The 20,190-nt window shown below is 44.9% G+C and overlaps 1 protein-coding gene across 1 annotated transcript in view; it reads right to left on the minus strand.

Moving 5' to 3' along the window:
- The window catches only part of hdlbpb (high density lipoprotein binding protein b), a 29,925-nt gene extending 24,013 nt beyond the window's left edge, over positions 1 to 5,912 (minus strand). Inside the window, exons 1-2 of the mRNA XM_070546518.1 lie at positions 5,792 to 5,912; positions 288 to 367 (exon numbers count right to left, since the gene is read on the minus strand). The gene's annotated coding sequence lies outside the window, so the exon portion shown is untranslated. The remainder of the gene's footprint in view (positions 1 to 287; positions 368 to 5,791) is intronic.
- Between the last annotated feature and the right edge of the window lie 14,278 nt (positions 5,913 to 20,190).

A 20,190-nucleotide genomic window follows, 5' to 3' on the forward strand; every position in this document is an offset into this window, starting at 1 on the left:
GAGTTTATAGCTTTAAAAGAACACTCAGAAGGAGCTCTGATGAATAGTTTTGTATTGAACGACTCATCTGATCCTTCAGAAGATGTTTTCCTGTTTATTTGTTCATGCTGCTTCGTGATTACACCGACTTTGCAGATTTCTAATCAAATGTCTGTTAAATGCTCCAGCAGCATGCACTCCCCTGAAACATCACTGTCTGCTCTCCAAGTGTAATTATAATCAAGACAGGAGCTAAAATGAGGCGGCGCCGTGTAGCACTGATCAGTCGGAGGTCGGCCCAAACTCACCTGCAAAGGGTCGATGTCCAGAGAGTCCGTCCAGTTAGCGGCTACCGTAGGCGCTTCAGTGTGAGTGTGTGTTTCAGCTCCTGGGAGGCAACAACAAAGAGGCTGTATATAAAAACTGATCTTCGGCACGAAGGCTGGCTTAATGTTGTAAACACCCACACTGCACTGCACCTTATAATGTCATCTCCCCCCTTCCTCCTCCACCCTCCGTCCTCCTGAACTTGCTGACAATCACCCCCTCCTCTATTATTCTAGACCTGGAAATGTTTGTTTTTTTTTGGCGGGGGGGGGGGGGGGGGGGGGGCAAAATACTGCACTGCAACATTAAAACAATCTGATACTCTTCAGAATTCACTAAAATCCTGGAAAGTTACTACAAATGCTTTTTAAAACCAATATTATATTCCATTATTATAGAGTTCACATATTAAAGGAGTGGTGCACACGTTTAATCAATACATCAGCAGTGCAGGGTTTCCCCCAGAAAATGAGTTAAGCCTGGCGGCTTCGGGGGGGGGGGTCGCAGCTCCACCCTGCAGCGCTCCTCCGTGAGAGCAGAGCACGTTCTGCTAGGGCCGCTCAATTAATCGAATTTTAATCACGATTACGATCCGAGTTTTGAACGATTATACAAACAAAACAAGCTGATTATTTGCTCCTTCCACTTGCGCTGCCCTGAGTTGCAAATGAAGCGCTCCTCCCACAGTGTTGCCAACTTGGCGACTTTGACACTATTTCCAACAGCTTTTCAGACCCCCTTCTTGACTTTTTAAAAATCTTCTTCTTAAAAGTACCTAGCGAACACCTCAGAAATCTCTGGTAACCCTTAGCTACTTTCTGGATAACTGTCGTCGACATTTCCTGCAGGTTAGCTAAACACTCCGCCTGCGCTCCGGACCGTTCTTCAGGACATTAGGAAAGGGAATGATGTAGTGACGTGTCGGTCGCTAAAGACACAGCTCTCAGAGCCGTCTCCCTGTTGGATTAACCAGAGTGAGTGACACACACACCGTACCTGCGGACTCCTGAGCCGATAAAAACGGCTAAATGTGCGCGTGCGGCGTGCTAAACACACGTGCAGCTTGCCCCCGATTGATGTGAGACTGGGTTGGGGGGTGGGGGGTGCAGCTGTGGTTGGGACAATTATTACATTAACTGATGGACTTGTAAATAAATAGTTTATAAATAAGGTAGAAATAAGTTCCTCACGCTGATAAATAACTAACCTCTCTGAGGACACGGTGCTAGTGCACTCTCCTACAGCACCTTGACACGACTCAATAAATGTTATGCAACATTTTGTGAACATGAATTTATTTGCATTTATTTGTTATAAATGCCACTGTATAATTCTTGTTGTCAGTATTTGCAAGATATTGGTATTTGGGTCTGTACTGGTTAGACTTACATGAGTTAAACCATGGTCTATAGCCCTTGGGTCATAAACTATGAGCTGTAAGTATATTGGTCCTTTTATACTGGGAATCAGGAGTTATTTTAGTGATCATCTTGTTTCTTATTTATTTTTGTCCTGATTGTGCCCTGAGCAATTTTATGACTGAATAAAAACAAATAAAATCAACATTAATTGAAAAATTGTCTTAAATAATCGAGATCTCAATTTCAGTCACCATAATCCTGATTATTATTTTTGCCATAATCGAGCAGCCCTACGTTCTGCTGCTGTTTCTCACGGTCACCAGTATCAGCTGATGGAGGGCTCTAGTTTTGTTGCGCCGTTCGTGTCAGCGGACACGGTAGGGTCAGGGAGGGGGGCGGGGCATGACGCTTAGCCTGTCGGGTGGCCAGGCTTATAAAGCGCTGGGGGAAACCCTGGCAGTGGTCTTTAGTAGGAATGAATGCCTGTGCACCATTTCCAGGAACTAGAAGTGACCCACATCACAGCTGAGCTTCAGACAACAGGGGTTGGAGTCTTATTTCCTGATATGTGGACATCTTGCCTCTGATTGGCTAACAGCAACGCAACTGACATGTAATGTTGATGTTTCATCTCCACAAACACAAACCTAAAGGCATTTTTCTGTGAGGTGGTTTTGCTAATGTTAACAGTTAGCTTTAACTAGATGTCGACCGATATTATTTTTTCTATTGCCGAAACAAATGTCGATATGTTGGAGACACGGTAAGCCGATGGCCAGTATGCCGACCAGACAGAGAGTGAACATTCCAGTCTGGGACTTTCATTCAGTTTAAGTGATTTTAGAAGAAGAGTACTGCCGTTTTTTATGGACTGGTTTTCCACTTTATTTTCATGCTAAAAGGTCACTAATCACATCAGTTGATGCACAAAATTTCTGAAGCTGAATCAGTTTTTGAACTCTGAATTTAAATAATTATTAAATCTTAACTTTGTGCATTTCTAAGTGTTAAAGTCAGACACCTAAATAAAGTTAATTTAGTATTTAGTTAGTAAAGTTAACTATTAGTGAAGCCAATTTAAAGTCATGAAAAATGGTGAAGATTGGTGTAGCCCTAGCTTAAACTAGCAGACACGTTCTCTGCGGTTTCCTGGATGCTAAACCCACAACAGCCTTCCTTCCTCGTCGTGAGTCAAGACGGGTGAGTTCGGTTTCTTCTAATGTTTAAGAATATCTCAAACGATGATCAATGACGCGCACTTGTATAGTGCCTTTCTGAGTCAGAGAACTCCAAAGTGCTTTACACTACGGTCATTCATACGTTCACACACACATTCACACACTGAAGGTGCGCTACAATGTAGCCACAGCTGCTCAGGGGCACACTGACAGGAGAGGCAGTCGAACACAGGCCCCACCAGTTCCTCCGACCAACCGTGGGGGTGTGATATGATTATTTAAAATCACGAAGAATTTGAACGTTTACCAAAGCACATATTGTGGGATCATCACAATATAAAATAAAATTAAAAAAAGGACAGAAAAGATGTCGGTTTCCACTCGAACTATTTTAGATGTGACACATTCTGAGCCTGATAATTTAGTGTGTATTCATAAAAACAAATAAAGATGTTTTTACTTGATGTTTTTAGCTGTAGATTGTTAAAAGGGAAATAGGCAGTTTTGGCTTGCTTTTAGCACCCCCTAGTGTCCGTTTGTAGAATCGAAACAAAATCATATCTCGCTGTGCGTTCGTCTTTTTGACACCTTAATCCAGGGTTACTCAAATGTAAAGGTCCGAGGGCCACTCAACAAAACGACCCTGATGTTCGGGGGGGTGAGGGGCGCTGCTGCTGGATGGGTGTTTGGGGCGCTGGCGGTTCTACACAAAGCACACAAGCTTACGATGTAATGAAACATCACACCTGTCCCTTCCCCTCCAGCCCGTTTTTCTGACGGGGGGCACAAAGAGGAAGCCCGCGGGCCGGACCTGGCCACTTCTCAGTAACGAAACTTGGATCGGTTCAGAATCTTTTATAAAAGATTGGTGATTCGGGCGTGAATCGATTATTTGTAGCACCCCTATTAATTGTAAATTATAGACATGTTGTATGTGGATAATTTTTAAAAAGAGGTGGATTTTTTTATGTACACCACAGACCACGAGTGAGTTGGATTAATGCTACTTTTCCATCTTTAAAATTTGATTTACACGCAGCCGGGTTTAAATTTTTACCTGATTATCAAACACATGAAACACTTGAGCAAGTGATGACAGATGTCAGTGTGTACAGTTAAGCAATCCGACAGCAGCAGCAGGTCAGTGACACTTTCTCTGCATGGATAGAGTTCCTCCGTAGATGCGTAAGCTGCTCCAGAACTGACGGCTCAGTTCAGTGACACACATCTGAACTTACCGCTCACGGAGAAACAGGAAAGACACACGCCCACCCAAAACCAAGGAAAATCCACAAGAATGGGACAGAGATCATCAGCTGTGTTAGAATAAAGAATGGAGCACAATCTAACAGCAAAGATTGGTACGACCACCATCATCAGAAGGTCATGCTATTCTGGCTCTGATACAAGATGTTCAACTCAAGAGCACGGAGGTCAGATTTCAGCTGCATCCCTTTAAATCAGACATTAAACCCAGTTAGCCCCCTCCATGTTATTCCTATTTTGAATTACGTTCCATAAATACTAAGCAATGCATGCTGGGAAAAGCCCAAACAGAAACCACACTGGAGATTTTTCAACATCCTGACTCTAATAATATAATATTCTGCTTTGCCATTCCTCCTGCTTTCAACACACTAACCCCAAGAAATAACTGACTATTGCCACCAAATCCATTAAGTCCACTCAAGAAGAAAAGATAATCCAGTTTTAAGCAACTGGCAAAGGATTTTTGTGGCAAAGAGAAACACAAAAGAAAAAGAAATTTTTTCAATTTTAAAAATGGGAAAATAAAGCAAAGCCCTGCACATGGTTAGCGTTGCTGCAAAAAAAAAATCATCAGGAAAAACTTTAATGCAAAGATTTACAGGGAGTTTAATGTTTTATTGATATTTACCATCTTTAAAATTGGTTAAAACTATTTTATTGTATTAAATATTTTAAATATTTTAAATCAATCCAAAATAATGAGAGATGTAAACAGTAAAACGTAATACTAATTCTGAATATATTCTTCTCATCAAATTAAAAGCTGATTTAAATGATTTCTTAGTGATTAGGAATGAATTAGAACAATCCAATCAAACAATCAAATTCAAAAATGAGGAGGAGGAAAACTTAAAATTAATCAGAGTTAATTTAATTTTGCACAAATTAAGATTAGTGCATTTTAATTAAAACTGAGTATTTAAGCCCCTTTTTATTGTGGTATAATTAAAGTAAACTCTTCACACCTCAATTGATATTGTAATTTAGTCAATTTGATTTAAACGTAATCAATCACTGGGAATCTAGTTTAGATTTGTTGCAATTAAACTCATTTATTTAATTGTAATTGTGTTAGATGAGCCACACCAACAGGTCTAATTTATTATGACTTGCTGCCACAGAAGATCTACTGAACGGCAGTAAAGAAATGAGCTAAAACAGATAAACTTTTGGCAGTTTAATCAAACGAGAACCGATCAACACTAACCTGGTACTAATTTTCACTTCGGTCATTGAGGTTTGATCTGAAAACCAACCAGACAGTCCAAGACAAACGTATCCAGTTTTGAGCCTGAAGACGCGCTTTATGGTCGCTCCTGTTAGCATCTCGGCTAACTTACCTCTACTACCGCCACAGACCGCACTTCCACGCTTTTTTAAACACACCAGCTAGCCTGCGTCGCTATGCTAACACACGGCGTTGTGCGGCGACCTCAGTGAGAGATGATTAGGCGCAAGGACTTTCCGATAATCGGCTAAAAAAACAAGCCTGGCGGACAGATACCCAGCTACAGCTCCAGCTCGTTAGCTTCGGGAGCGCTAACCTTCCTGTCCCCTGGCTCGTTTTGCCCTCATAAACCATTTGTTTTTAGGCTTTTCTTTTCTTAGTCACTGGTTCAAACATTTGCGTTCACGTCTGAAGGTAAAGTGTGGATGAAATCGGCACAGAAATCCTACCTTTCAGAGAGAAATGTAGCGCGAGGGTGTGCGTTTGACAGGTGACGGTGTAAACACAGATGTGATTGGTTTAGGAGCGCTTCCTCTGCCGGTGTTGTGTCGAAAAATGCATTCTTAGCCGAAAAAGCACAACCGTTACTAGAAAAACATTTTGAATTAAGTTTCATTTTAAATATAAATTAAATCAGTGTCAAAATGTGGTAGAGTAGTTTTAGTGTAACTGAGAACGCATTTATTTTGAGTTGTTTAAACTTAATCATATTAGGTTTTTTGCCTACTTGCGACTTACTTTACCATAAAAACATGATAATTATAATAAAAATACTTCTTATACATCTAATATTAAAGATTATTCGATTTACCTTTTTTACTTACGATTTTTGTCAAGGCATTTACTCGAAATGAACTCCGACAGACTAGCAAGCATTTTTTGTCAAAACACCAGCGGAGTGATACAAAAATGCACAGCGATCCCAGAGCAATTGCCGCAGTTTCTTTGCGCGACAGGAGCTTCCGAGCGAAATAGATTCGCTTGAATTTTACCTCAGTCACATTAAACAAAATGCATTTATGTACTCATGCAAAAGTCTTTCTGACAGATTAGTGCGAATCGAGCCAGCATGGGGCTATTAGTTGTTGCTGCGTTTATGTTCATCAACCTGACCGGATCTACTTCTCATTCATAATGGGCTCGCTCCTGGACGTCAGCTCATCATACTTTCACTGAAGTTATGATCAGCCTACAAATCATGCATATACGGAGAGTGGATGATGCTGTGCAAATAATAAAATTAGATACTAAGAACTCTACTACAAAAAAACTCAAAAAAGGAAACTATGCTAAATAAAAGTCAGTGACTCTAATAATGACCAGTGTTGGGAGTAATGCGGTACAGAAGTAATTAATTACTGTAATGCATTGCTTTTTGCTGTAATGTGGTAATGTAAGGCATTACTGGGAAAGAAAATGGTAATATTTACTCGGTACAATTGTCAGTAACGCAGTAATTACAATGCATTTTTAAACGCAGAATCAAGATGCGTTTCTTAACCATTCAAATTGCGGGAAACCCGAAGAAAGATCCAGTATCTGCATATATTACGTCATTTATGAACTCAGCTTTGCAGGCAGAGAGGACGTAGGGGTAACGGTCCAGCTGCGTCCTCCACGCGGCCGCTGTAACATTCACAAAATCGCTCTACTAAAACCAAATAGTTCACCTGCGATCGTTCATATCAGCGCATGTTCTCTGGTATTCTGTACTTTTCTGACGTGCTTTGCCACATCTGAGCAGGGCCGTGCAGAGACCTTTGACGGGGCGGGTGCTCAAAGTAAAAAAAAGGGGCACTTATAGAGCAATCCAAGTTAGAAAATTCAGATAATGAGACCCTTGGGTTCAAACAACATAATAAAAATATATAAATTAGTGTCATTAGTGTTAATGTTAGTTCATAAATAATAGTTTTAGTTTATAAAGTTGACTTATATCTAGAGATGTTACAACCACACTTTTGCCCCTGATCCGAGTCCTGTTCTGATACCAGGTGGTGATGCAATGCATTATAAAAGAAGAAATAAGTCGTCCTTCTGTCTGTATTTGTCATTTTGTTATTTTAGCCTGAAAAGGTCACTCATTCAGGAAGTACATTTAACAGAAATCAAGATACTTTATTGCTATTGCACAGGTGTACAACCAAAGATATTTTGTGCTTACTAAAGACAGCTCTAGTAAGAGGTAGTAAAATAAATGTAAAATAAATGCAACCACAGAGACTTATCCAGTGTGATCTACAGCTATGTTAGCTGAGATCTTTTTCCTGTCAGTAGAAAATTCTTGATCCCATTCCATGATCTCACTGAACTTAACACTAAACATGAGAGCTCTGCTACCAACCTAACAACAACACCCTTTACACAAAGGCACCATCATCACATACGTGGCAGGAGTCTCAGAGAAACTTAGAAGAATCTTCTCCAAACACAACATCCCGGTAAACTTTAACCCAACAACACCCTCAGACAGAACCTGGGCCATCCAGAAGACAAAACACCCAAACAGAAGCTCAGGGTCATTTATGCAGTCCAGTGTAGGAGCACTATCCAGATGTTTACATTAGAGAAACTAAACAACAATTACACAAGAACATAACACAACACAGGAGAGCCACCTCTTCAGGTCAAAACTCTGCAGTCCACCTTCACCTGAAGGACAAGGGGCACACCTTTGAAGATGACAAAGCCACATTCTGGACAGAGAAGATAGATGATTTGAGAGAGGAGTAAAAGAAGCTATTTATGTCAATACGTGAAAACCCCACTTTGAATAGGGGCGGGGCTTAGATTTCACCTTTCCTGAACCAATAATGCAGCTTTGGTCAAGGTCAATTTTACTTACAGAGCACATTTACAGCAGCAAAGCTACACCAAAGCGCTGTACAAGGTAAAACAAATCAACAATAAAAACCTAAAATAAGATGAGCACACAACAGTCACAATCTATGATAAAAACTGTTAAAAACTATTAAGATGCTCAAGTCAACCTGCATTAAAAGCCAAATCAAAAAATCGCGTCTTAAGAAGGGATTTAAAATGCTCTAGATTCTGTGTGGTCCTGATGTTGAGAGGTAGCTTGTTCCACAGTTTGGGCCCAACCACAGAGAACGCTCTGTCGCTGCGAGTCTTGTAGCGGGTTTTTGGAACTGTTAAAAGAGCTTGAGAGCTGGACCTCGTGGTTCTGGCAGGGACGTAAGCGGACAGCAGCGCAGAGATGTAAACTGGGGCCAGGCCATGAAGGGATTTAAAAACAAAAAGTAAAATTTTGAAACGGATCCTGTAAGAGACAGGAAGCCAATGGAGAGAGGCCAGAACCGGGGTTATGTGATCCCACTTGTTGGTTCCAGTCATCAAGCGAGCCGCTGCATTTTGGACCAGCTGAAGTCGGTGTGGGGAGGACTGGTCCAGGCCAGAATACAGGGAGTTGCAGTAGTCCAATCGGCAAGACACGAACAGGTGGATGACATGTTCGAGGACATTAGCAGGAAGGTATGGCTTCACCTTTGCTATCTGCCTTAAATGATAAAAACCTTATTGGACCACTGCACTCACCTGTCTGTAAAGATTACAAGAACCGTCTAAAAACACACCAAGGTTTTTAACACCGGGTTTTAGAAAACCAGAACAAGGACAAAGAGGACCAACAGCGTTGTTTAAAAGATTAGAACTTTTTTTTGAATCTCATTCAGTTTCAGTCTAGGTCACACCTTCCTGCATCTAATCAACACGATGACTCACCATCAGTAGAGGCTAACGACTCATCAGGAGATGGAGAGGCAGGGTACTCAGAGTAGTTTCTGCTCTTTAAATAACAACAGACAGCTACAGCTTATGAGCTTGGCTCTCCCATATTCCAGTTAGAACTGACAAAGCTCCTCAGAGGAGAAGTGAAATGTTTTAAAGAAACCAAAGAAGTCCAGTTGCCTTCATTTGAACTCTTTGGAGTAATAGTCAATAATAAAAAATACATAATAAAGTAATAAAATGTATATAATTATGCTCACATTCACTTTTACCATCTCTTTGTGGGAGGTGGAAAATTTATCACGGTTAACCCTCTTATGACCATAAATATAACAAGTATTTTGTTTTGTTTTTTGGCTTTAAAATTGTAATAAAAGTGTAAAATGTTTGTAACTCTGCTCCTTTTTTCAGAACAACCTCATCTTTCAGTGTCTAGTTTGTATTTGTGTTTATGTTTATTAAAGTCTGTAAAACTGCAGCTTAAATGAAAAAAAAAACAGATTTGAATTTTCTTTACATTTATTACTAAACAGGAACTTCAAAATGACTTGAACAAACTATGTCAAAAGAACTACCGGCATAGGCGTCATTTTAACCGGGGACGCCGGGGACATGTCCCCGGCAAAAATTGTGATTGGCAGCTGTGTCCCCCCCACTTTCAAAAAAGCCTGCTGATGAGGATTTTTGTTTTACCAGCTCAGATCTTATACCAGGGGTCGGCAACCTGTTCCCATCAAAGAGCCATTATTACCCGTTTCCCACAGTAAAGAAAACACCGCAGCAGCCGCAGCGTTGTGGGCGGGGCCTACCCTCAGACAGCAGAGAGCTGCTCACAACCAGGTGACAGCAGCAGGTACCGGTCGCTCGCATGGACATCGCACCCGTGGGGGATTCAACACCCACACTTTTCCAGCTGTTTTGCTCACCTCCACACCAGTCTGGTTTCTCTATGTCGCACTCACTCTGTTTGCCTCATCTCCTTCTTCAACTCCGCTTCTGACAGCCGATGTCGGGTTTCCAGGAGAGCAGGAGAGGGAGGGACGGAAGAGCTCGACTGAATTCATAATTTTACATCTTGACATTAGCTGTACAAAGTCTGAGTTTGATAAAGTGAAGAACAACAATTTGCAGAGGTTACAGGCGCGGTGCCAGGTTTTCATTTTTGGGTGGGCCACGGTAATTTTGGACGGACCTTAATAAGCAGTGACTTAAGTGAAGCAGGCAGGTCGCTCTAGAAAATGTTTAAAAAGACGTCATAAAGGTTTTACCCCGTCATTTTTATTTCTAAAATATGAAGTAAAAACTCACAATTTAATTTTCATTCATTTGTCATTAATATGTAGTCTACACCCGTGCGTTAAGTGGACCATCTTCCAGTGAAAGCAAAGCATCCAGCCCACCTCTCCAAATGCGTAAAATGTGCACCACAGCCGTTAGGCGCGCCGCGCGCACCGTCAGCTACATCAGTCCAGACAAGAGCAGAGCAAATAGAATAGAGGATCATTCCGTCTGGATGTGGATGGAGATTACATTTTACAGCAGCCTGATCATCATTTAAATAAAACCATCACCTGTCTTCTAGTCCATGCTATCAGCATTATTTTAATTGGTGTGTGTGTGTGTGTGTGTGTGTGTGTGTGTGTTTTCCACTTCCAACACTGGTCTAACCAACCAGACCAGCATGTCCAGTAACATATTAATGTTACAATTAAACAGTTCCACTTCATGTAGGCTAGGAACGTTTCACCTGCCGTGGCCCGACCGCTTCTGCTCCACATAAACTTTGTACGTAATCAAATGTCTCTACAGGAGCTTTCTGCACTGCTATTCTGCCTCAGACTGGATGCGTCATGCGTCTCCATATTAGAGACGGGAAAAAGCGCTGTTCAGCCAAAGTTTAATAATTTCATAAAAAGAACATTTTTCCTCCTTGAACCGTCACCTTATCGTGGTGGAGGAGTTTGAGTGCCCTAATGATCGTAGGAGCTATGTTGTCTGGGGCACTTAGTGCCCCTGGTAGGGTCTCCCATGACAAATTGGTCTTAGGTGAAGGGTGAGACAAAGAACGGTTCGAAGGATCTTTCATGGCGGTTAAAACGAAGAGTCGGAGTACCCGGCCCGGAGGGTTACCGGGGTCCCACCCTGGAGCCAGGCCTGGGGTTGGGGCCCGTGAGCGAGCACCTGGTGGCCGGGCTTTCGCCCATGGGGCCCGGCCGGGCCCAGCCCGAACCGGATACATGGGCTCGTCCAACTGTGGACCCACCACCCGCAGGAGGAACATGAAGGGTCCGGTGCAATGCAAATCGGGTGGCAGACCAAGGCGGGAGCCTTGGCGGTCCAATCCCCGGACAAGAAAACTAGTTTTTGGGACATGGAACGTCACCTCGCTGGCGGGGAAGGAGCCGGAGCTTGTGGCAGAGGTTGAGCGGTACCGGCTAGATATAGTCGGACTCACCTCGACACATTGCATTGGCTTTGGAACCCGAGACCTGGAGAGGGGTTGGACACTCTACTTTGCTGGAGTTGCTCCGGGTGAGAGGCGGAGGGCTGGGGTTGGCTTTTTGTTAGCCCCGAGACTCTCTGCCTGTGTGTTGGGGTTTACCCCGGGGGACAAGAGGGTAGCTTCCTTGCGCCTTCGGGTCGGGGAACGGGTCCTGACTGTTGTTTGTGCTTATGGGCCAAATATCAGTTCAGAGTACCCACCCTTTTTGGAGTCCCTGGGACGAGTGCTAGATAGTGCTCCATCAGGGGACTCCATTGTCCTGCTGGGGGACTTCAATGCTCACGTGGGCAATGACAGCTTGACCTGGAGGGGTGTGATTGGGAGGAACGGCCCACCTAATCTGAACTCGAGCGGTGTTTTGTTATTGGACTTCTGTGCAAGCCGCAGTTTGACCATAACGAACACCATGTTCGAACATAAGGATGCCCACCGGTACACTTGGTACCAGGGCAGCCTAGGTCACAGGTCGATGATAGATTTTGTAGTCGTATCATCTGACCTGCGGCCGTATGTTTTGGACACCCGAGTGAAGAGAGGGGCGGAGCTGTCAACTGATCACCACCTGGTGGTGAGTTGGATCAGATGGCAAGGGAACATGCTGCGTAGACCTGGCAGACCCAAACGCATAGTGAGGGTCTGCTGGGAACGCCTGGCAGAAGAACCTGTCAAGACGGTCTTCAACTCCCACCTGCGGCAGAGCTTTGACCACGTCCCGAGAGCAGTGGGGGACATTGAGTCCGAGTGGGCCTTGTTCCACTCTGCGATTGTCGAGGCGGCTGTTGCTAGCTGTGGTCGTAAGGTGGCCGGTGCCAGTCGTGGTGGCAACCCCCGTACCCGCTGGTGGACACCAGAGGTTCGGGGAGCCGTCAGGCTGAAGAAGGAGGCCTACAGGGCGTGGCTGGTCTGTGGGTCTCCGGAGGCAGCAGACAGGTACCGGATAGCCAAGCGGGGTGCAGCAGTGGCAGTTGCCGAGGCAAAATCTCGGGCGTGGGAGGAGTTTGGTGAGGCCATGGAGAAAGACTATCGATCGGCTCCAAAGAGGTTCTGGCAAACTGTCCGGCGCCTCAGGAGAGGAAGGCAGCAACTCGCTCACACTGTTTACAGTGGAGATGGGGAGCTGCTGACGTCAACTGAGGCTATAGTCGGACGGTGGAAGGAATACTTTGAGGAGCTCCTCAATCCCACCAATGCGCATTCCGAGGAGGAACCAGAGCTGGGAGGCCTGGGGATGGACTGTCCAATCTCGGGGGCAGAAGTTGCTGAGGTAGTCAAACAACTACACAGCGGCGGAGCCCCGGGGGCGGATGAGGTTCGTCCTGGGTATCTCAAGGCTATGGATGTTGTAGGGCTGTCATGGTTGACACGTCTCTACAACATTGCGTGGTCATCGGGGGCAGTTCCTAGGGAGTGGCAGACCGGGGTGGTGGTCCCCATCTTTAAGAAGGGTGACCTGAGGGTGTGTTCCAACTATAGGGGGATCACACTCCTCAGCCTCCCTGGAAAGGTCTACTCCAAGGTACTGGAGAGGAGGGTCCGATCGATAGTTGAATCTCAGATAGAGGAGGAGCAATGTGGTTTTCGTCCTGGCCGTGGAACTGTGGACCAGCTCTATACCCTTGCAAGGGTGATGGAGGGGGCATGGGAGTTTGCCCAACCAATCCACATGTGCTTTGTGGATTTGGAGAAGGCTTATGACCGTGTCCCCAGGGGCACCCTGTGGGGGACGCTCCAGGAGTATGGGGTGGGTGGCTTTCTGTTAAGGGCCATTCAGTCCCTTTTCCAGAGGAGCGTGAGTTTGGTCCGCATAGCCGGTAGTAAGTCGGACCTGTTCCCAGTGAGGGTTGGACTCCGCCAGGGCTGCCCTTTGTCACCGGTTCTGTTCATCACTTTTATGGACAGAATTTCTAGACGCAGCCGTGGTGTGGAGTGTGTCGAGTTTGGTGGCAGGAGAATCTCGTCTCTGCTTTTTGCGGATGATGTGGTCCTCCTAGCTTCATCCAGCTCTGACCTTCAGCTCTTGCTGGGTAGGTTCGCGGCCGAATGTGAAGCGGCTGGGATGAGGATCAGCACCTCCAAATCTGAGACCATGGTTCTCGACCGGAAAAGGGTGGCTTGCCACCTCCGGGTCGGGGGAGAGGTCCTACCTCAAGTGGAGGAGTTTAAGTATCTCGGGGTCTTGTTCACGAGTGAGGGTAGGAGGGATCGGGAGATCGACAGGCGGATTGGTTCGGCGTCTGCAGTGATGCGGACGCTGAGCCGATCTGTCGTGGGGAAGAGGGAGCTGAGCCAGAAAGCCAGGCTCTCGATTTACCGGTCGATCTACGTCCCAATCCTCACCTATGGTCATGAGCTTTGGGTAATGACCGAAAGAACGAGATCGCGGATACAAGCGGCCGAAATGAGTTTCCTCCGTAGGGTGGCCGGGCTCAGCCTTAGAGATAGGGTGAGGAGCTCGGACATTCGGGAGGGACTCGGAGTAGAACCGCTGCTCCTCCGGATCGAAAGGAGCCAGTTGAGGTGGTTTGGGCATCTGGTCAGGATGCCTCCTGGACGCCTCCCCGGGGAGGTGTTTCGGGCATGTCCTGCCGGCAGAAGGCCCCCGGGTCGACCCAGGACACGTTGGAGAGGTTACATCTCCAATCTGGTCCGGGAACGCCTTGGGGTCCTGCCGGAGGAGCTGGTGGACAAGGCCGGGGAGAGGACGGCCTGGAGCTCCCTAGTTGGGATGCTGCCCCCGCGACCCGGACCCGGATAAGCGGAGGAAGACGACGACGACGAGAACATTTTTCCAAGCTCATCCATGCGCATCAGTGTGCGTCGGGGTAATTCTTTCAAACCAACCAACATCCTTGAGTTTATCCATCAAAATACAGTCAAATGGAAATATCTGTAACCTGCCATTTAACTGTTTTGCCTTCTTGTGAAGATTGTTGCAAAGAGAAACAACTAAACTTGATTAACCCCAGAGCCATGCGCACTGCGCTGTACGTCGTGACTGTAAATGAGGGGAAATGATTTAATCGGATCCTTTTCTTTTCAACATGGTTTAATGTAGTTTCATTCAGTACAAACTTTAGTTACACCAATCTAACTAGACAGAGCCTGGATTTGTATTCTGAACAGTTTAAACATGTTTAAAACGGAGATATGCATCTAAAATGCGCACCTGCTCCGCTATTATGGAAATTAAACTAACAAGGTGAATAACATCAAATTATTTTAGGCATAGACAACATCTCCCACACTTTTGAAAATCTTGCAACACGCCTGGTCGCTCGTGTACGTCAAAGTTATCTTTCATAAGAAGATAATCAATAAAATGATAAAGATGATCCAGAAGTTGTAGCCCGTCTCTGCCTACAATATTTTGATATTTTTCACCTTGTTGGTGGTTTTACTGAGCAGGTACCACTTTTGTCACACGCTTCTTTTAAAAACATGTTTAGACTGTTCAGAATACAAATCCAGGCTCTCAGAACCAGAGCGTATGTGAGAAGGTTCCTCCCATGAAGCGAGTGTTTTCCAAACCCTGTCTCTCAGAGACTTGTCACTTAGAAAATGTTCCCTGATTATGAAACTTTGGCTGAATAGTGCTTGTTCCTGTCTCCAATGTGGCGACGCATCCAGGAGCAGTCTGAGGAGAATCCCAGAATCTGACATCCTCCAGCTCAGGAAGCGCCTATGATTACGCACAAGCGTGACGCGTCAACCCGGTCTCACAGTAAGACCGGGTTGGACCTGTTCAGGTTTACGCAGAAAATCTTTACATTTAGAATTAGCATACAGATGTAAAATTAATGCAGTAAAATATAAAGCTTTTTATTTAAATATCCATTCATTATTTTATAAGCACAGAGAGCCGCATCAGATGGATGGAAGAGCCGCATGCGGCTCCAGAGCCGCCGACCCCTGTGCTAGCCTACTTTATTGTCCCCAGCAATTTTTAAACCCCACTCAAGTGTATGGTTATTGTCCCCAGCAATTCTGAAAACAAACTGATGCCCTTGACTACCGGTATTTAAACTCAGAACTGTGTTGCAAGCACTCAGAAAACAGTGTGACCCCTGACCTCATGTTAACCAGTTTAATGACTGCAGCCTGTCTGTGACCACAGGTCTACGCTCTGGTCCAGAGAACGGGATACAGTAAAATAAATACTAGGTATCATTAAATAACACTCATGGGCTACTTCACAACTGTAGCTACATTTCTACCAGCATTATGAAGATCAATATGCCAGATAAAAGGTTAAATCTAAAAATTTCATTACAAAAAGTCAACTAATAAAATTCTGCACTGATAAAATGATATTTTTAGTTAAATATATATTTATTGTACGTATAAATAATGCTGGAATGAAGCTGAATCATTTAGTAAACAGTTGAGTGTTCAATTAAAAACCAGTGTGACTTTAATCTGTCCCTCCTCATGTCACCAGCTACAGAAACAGCCTTCTGGGACACCTGACCAACCAGGTGGATTTTATTTGTGACGTTTCCATAACTTTATAAAAGCTGCTGTTGAAGATGATCAGATCATCTCCTTTCGGTTCTCGCTCTCCCGTCACGGTCCGCCCGTTTCTTTCAGTGACGCTGCAAAGCTGGTTTCCTTCTTCACACCGGCCGCGGAAGCGCCGCGAAAATGGGACCGCCTTCATTCGGCGCCCTTGTTAAGCTATTCTATAGACCACATGGGCTGCCGAAGCACCGCGAATCGCCTCGCGCCGGCGCGCGCCGGCGCTCCAGGCCGCGCCGAGTATGGCAAGCCAAAACCGCCACAATATGCAACTTTCCCAACCCGTCTAGTTAAGAAATGGCGAAAAAAACGCCGTTTGATGTGCCAAGACGTCGTAAAATACGGCGAAAACTCTGCCAGAACGCCGTAATTGACGCCGTTCTGAACGGTCCCGTAGAACGCCCGTAAAATACGCCGTTTTTTCCGGACATTGAACGCCGTTTTTTACGTCACCCTAATCCCAGACGCGTTCTCTGTGTGGGTGGCGTAAAATACGGCGTTTGGTACGGACATTGAAGGCCGCTTTTTTCGCCGTTCTGTGACATAAAACGCCGCTTTTAACGCCACTTTGTGACAGTTTTAACGCGTTTAAAATTCAACTTTACTGTCATTTATGCAGAGCCCTCCCCATGGGTTTCTCATCCACTTAATTTAAACTCCAGTGACCCAATGAAAGACGAGGAGGTTGAGGCAGCACTAATTCATCCCAGATTCGCCGGGCTGTGCGGATTGCTGTTTTCTAATACAACTCGGCTCTGTTTCAACTAATTTCACTGTATTGAAAAAGCCTTGAAATGTAGTAATATTATCAACAATGCGTCAACATTATTATTTTTTCTGTCTACCTGTAAAAGACTGAAACGCTGTTTCAGTCAGACCTGATGATTACTTAAAAGTGTGGCTGCCTTATCAGTCTGTCCTCGTGGCTCGTGAGTCCACCTGGAACATCAGTGCTCTTTCTGTCCAAAACTCCATTCTTCTTAAGTTCATCCACTTTCAGTATTTACTATTGTGACAGTGTGAGTGTGCTGACACAATGTCCCGATTGATCATGCGCCCTGCCTACTTGGCCAAGAGTATGTCCCTTTGGCTGACTGGTTAGAGCGTATGGCTGTCACCTGGGAGTCTGGGGATCGAATCTCGCCCGGGCCCTCGTTTATCCACCTTGCCACACTTTGTTGTTTTTTTTTGTTTTTTTAACGACTGTTATACTTGTCTTACAGGAGCTTCTGAAGATGTTCTGTCTTGCTTCTCCATCATCACTCTCCAGCTCCTCAGACCAGCCACTCCAGAACCTTCCCAGATCCAGGATCAGACAGTAAAGTTGAATTTTAAACGCGTTAAAACTGTCACAAAGTGGCGTTAAAAGCGGCGTTTTATGTCACAGAACGGCGAAAAAAGCGGCCTTCAATGTCCGTACCAAACGCCGTATTTTACGCCACCCACACAGAGAACGCGTCTGGGATTAGGGTGACGTAAAAAACGGCGTTCAATGTCCGGAAAAAACGGCGTATTTTACGGGCGTTCTACGGGACCGTTCAGAACGGCGTAAATTACGGCGTTCTGGCAGAGTTTTCGCCGTATTTTACGACGTCTTGGCACATCAAACGGCGTTTTTTTCGCCATTTCTTAACTAGACGGGTTGGGAAAGTGGCGTATTGTGGCGGTTTTGGCTTGCCATAGTTGGCTCTATTTTTTTCGCGAGCCGCGAGTGAATCGCGTCAGTTCTGGCAGGAAGTCAAACCTAGACATAAGAGGCAGGCCGGTAAAGGTAACAAAATAAAGCATTTCAAAATAAAATTCCGCAATAGCCAAATGTGTTCGTAATCAGACACTGCAGAAAAACCACACGAACACACACACACATTGAACTTGTGTGCGTGTGTGACCACGTGAAGGGGTGTGTGGTTTTGGATGTCTTTTCACCGGAGCAAACAGGACAGAGAGGCAGAAAGTCTGAGGCAAGCAGTTAAGATGGATGACTTTAAATTAATTATGGAAGTTGAGAAACACAAGGAGCTGTACGCCCCCCGAAAAACATGGTTATTTATCAACCCATTTCGGAGGAAACTGCTAGGATACAGCTGCAGAATTGGAGCGGGTTCCAAGAGATTCAACTGTCAGAAACAACTCATACCATAGGTTCACACACACACACACACACACACACACACACACACACACACACACACACACACACACACACACACACACACACACACACACACACACACACACACACACACACGCACGCACGCACGCACGCACACACACACACACACACACACACACACGCACACACACACACACACTCAAACGTAGAGGAAAAGAGCTGAGAAAAGGCAATGGAGGACACCAAGTGTTTAAAAGAAAAACTACAGCTGAGCTGAGGCGCGCCTTGACTGGGGCGCGTCTGATCTGAACTAAGGACTGGCGAGCAGCGGCCGAATTTCGTGAGCGATTCGCTTCTCGGCGCTTCGCGGCGCTTCTGCGGCCGGTGTGTCCCCGGCGTAAAAGCGATTTTTGGAGTAACATGAATTACATCATGTAATACCTCGTTGGAAAGCTCGTTTTATGTACTTTTAGAACCCATTTGAAGTATTTTTATTCGATTAGTAATTCAGAAGTTATGACCCAGAGAATCTAGAGTGAGACATTGACTCTTTGAGTTTCTGCAACACTTCAGGAGAACCAGCGCCGGCGCTCCGCACACGCACACCACGCATAGCGCGTAGGGCACCACGCCGGGGGAGGGGCACCAAACGCAAGCTTATGAAAAAAATAATATATATATGATAAAGACAGATTTCAGTTAGAAGATGTGCAAAGCAAGTTAACAGCATGTTTACAGAGAGAAAACAATACAAAAAGGAAAGGAGATGGACCGTGTCCACTTTTCACTCTGTCCGGGAAGTCCGGACTGGTTCTTGTATTGATGAAAATGTCCGGCTTTTCATCCAGGAGCAGGGATCGAATTATGGGGAGCTGAATATCCTACACATCCAGGGGAGCTGGAAAAAAGTTTTCTACCTATATTACATCATTTATGGACTCTTTTGAGCAGAGAGCACAGAGCGGCACAGCGCGTTATTGCGCAGCGCTCCAGGCTGCTGCGTCCAGCGCACGGTCCATTCTCAAAGTGGCGCAACCAAAAAACTATAATTAACCCACGATCGTTCATGTCTGCACATGTTCTCTACTTTCTGTCTTATTTGTGTCTGTAGCGCTCTGCCGCTGCGGAGCTCATCACCTGTGCTGCAGTGATTTCACCTCACTGATGCAGCATCGAAACGCGCTCTCCGCTTTGTGGTCAGGAGATCCCTTTGATCTGCTGAAAAGTAACTGATGAGGTGAAAAAGTAAGAATCCAGGCAGCAGTTTTTCTGGAGAGTTTAGAGGAGACGCAGGAAGATGAGAGACAGGACAGGACAGGAAAATAGTTCAATAAAAACAAAACAAAACAAAGTGTTGAAAAGTAAAATGTAGGTAGATTTATCTCCACTACACATTTTTACCTGCATAAAACAATAAGTTATACACATGTAATAATTATACATCTGATACAATTCAGATCACCTTCAAAACTCAGTCACACACCCAGGGCCGTTTTTGGGGGCCAAGGCAAAATGACCCCCCCCCCCCACACACACACACACACACCCCACCACCACCCCAAAACTGGGCTCCCCAGAGGCCTCTGTGTAATTCTGTCCAGGAGTATTAGTTATACAGTGTTTATAAAAGCCCCTCAGACATTACTGACATGTTCTAATATTATCAGATGAAAAACTAAATTATCAGACATGCTGTCTCATCTGCTGCTTTTCTAAACTTGCTAAAAGTAACAAAACCATTTGAAAGCCACTATTTGTGGATTCTCTGAAAGTTTCCATGGAGTGTGTGACAACTTATGTTTTCATTGATCCTATCGTCTAATCTCACAGCTGAAACAAGCATCCTTAATAATCTGTACAGAGGAAGCGTACCGATGCTGTAGTAAAACAAAAGGTATAATAATTTATTATTAATAAAACCTTGTTGCAGCACTAAAGCAGAAAAATGAGATTTTGCAGTAAATATGCTA

This window comes from Nothobranchius furzeri, chromosome 2 (assembly GCF_043380555.1).
Source record: "Nothobranchius furzeri strain GRZ-AD chromosome 2, NfurGRZ-RIMD1, whole genome shotgun sequence".
In the NCBI taxonomy this organism is placed as follows: domain Eukaryota; kingdom Metazoa; phylum Chordata; class Actinopteri; order Cyprinodontiformes; family Nothobranchiidae; genus Nothobranchius; species Nothobranchius furzeri.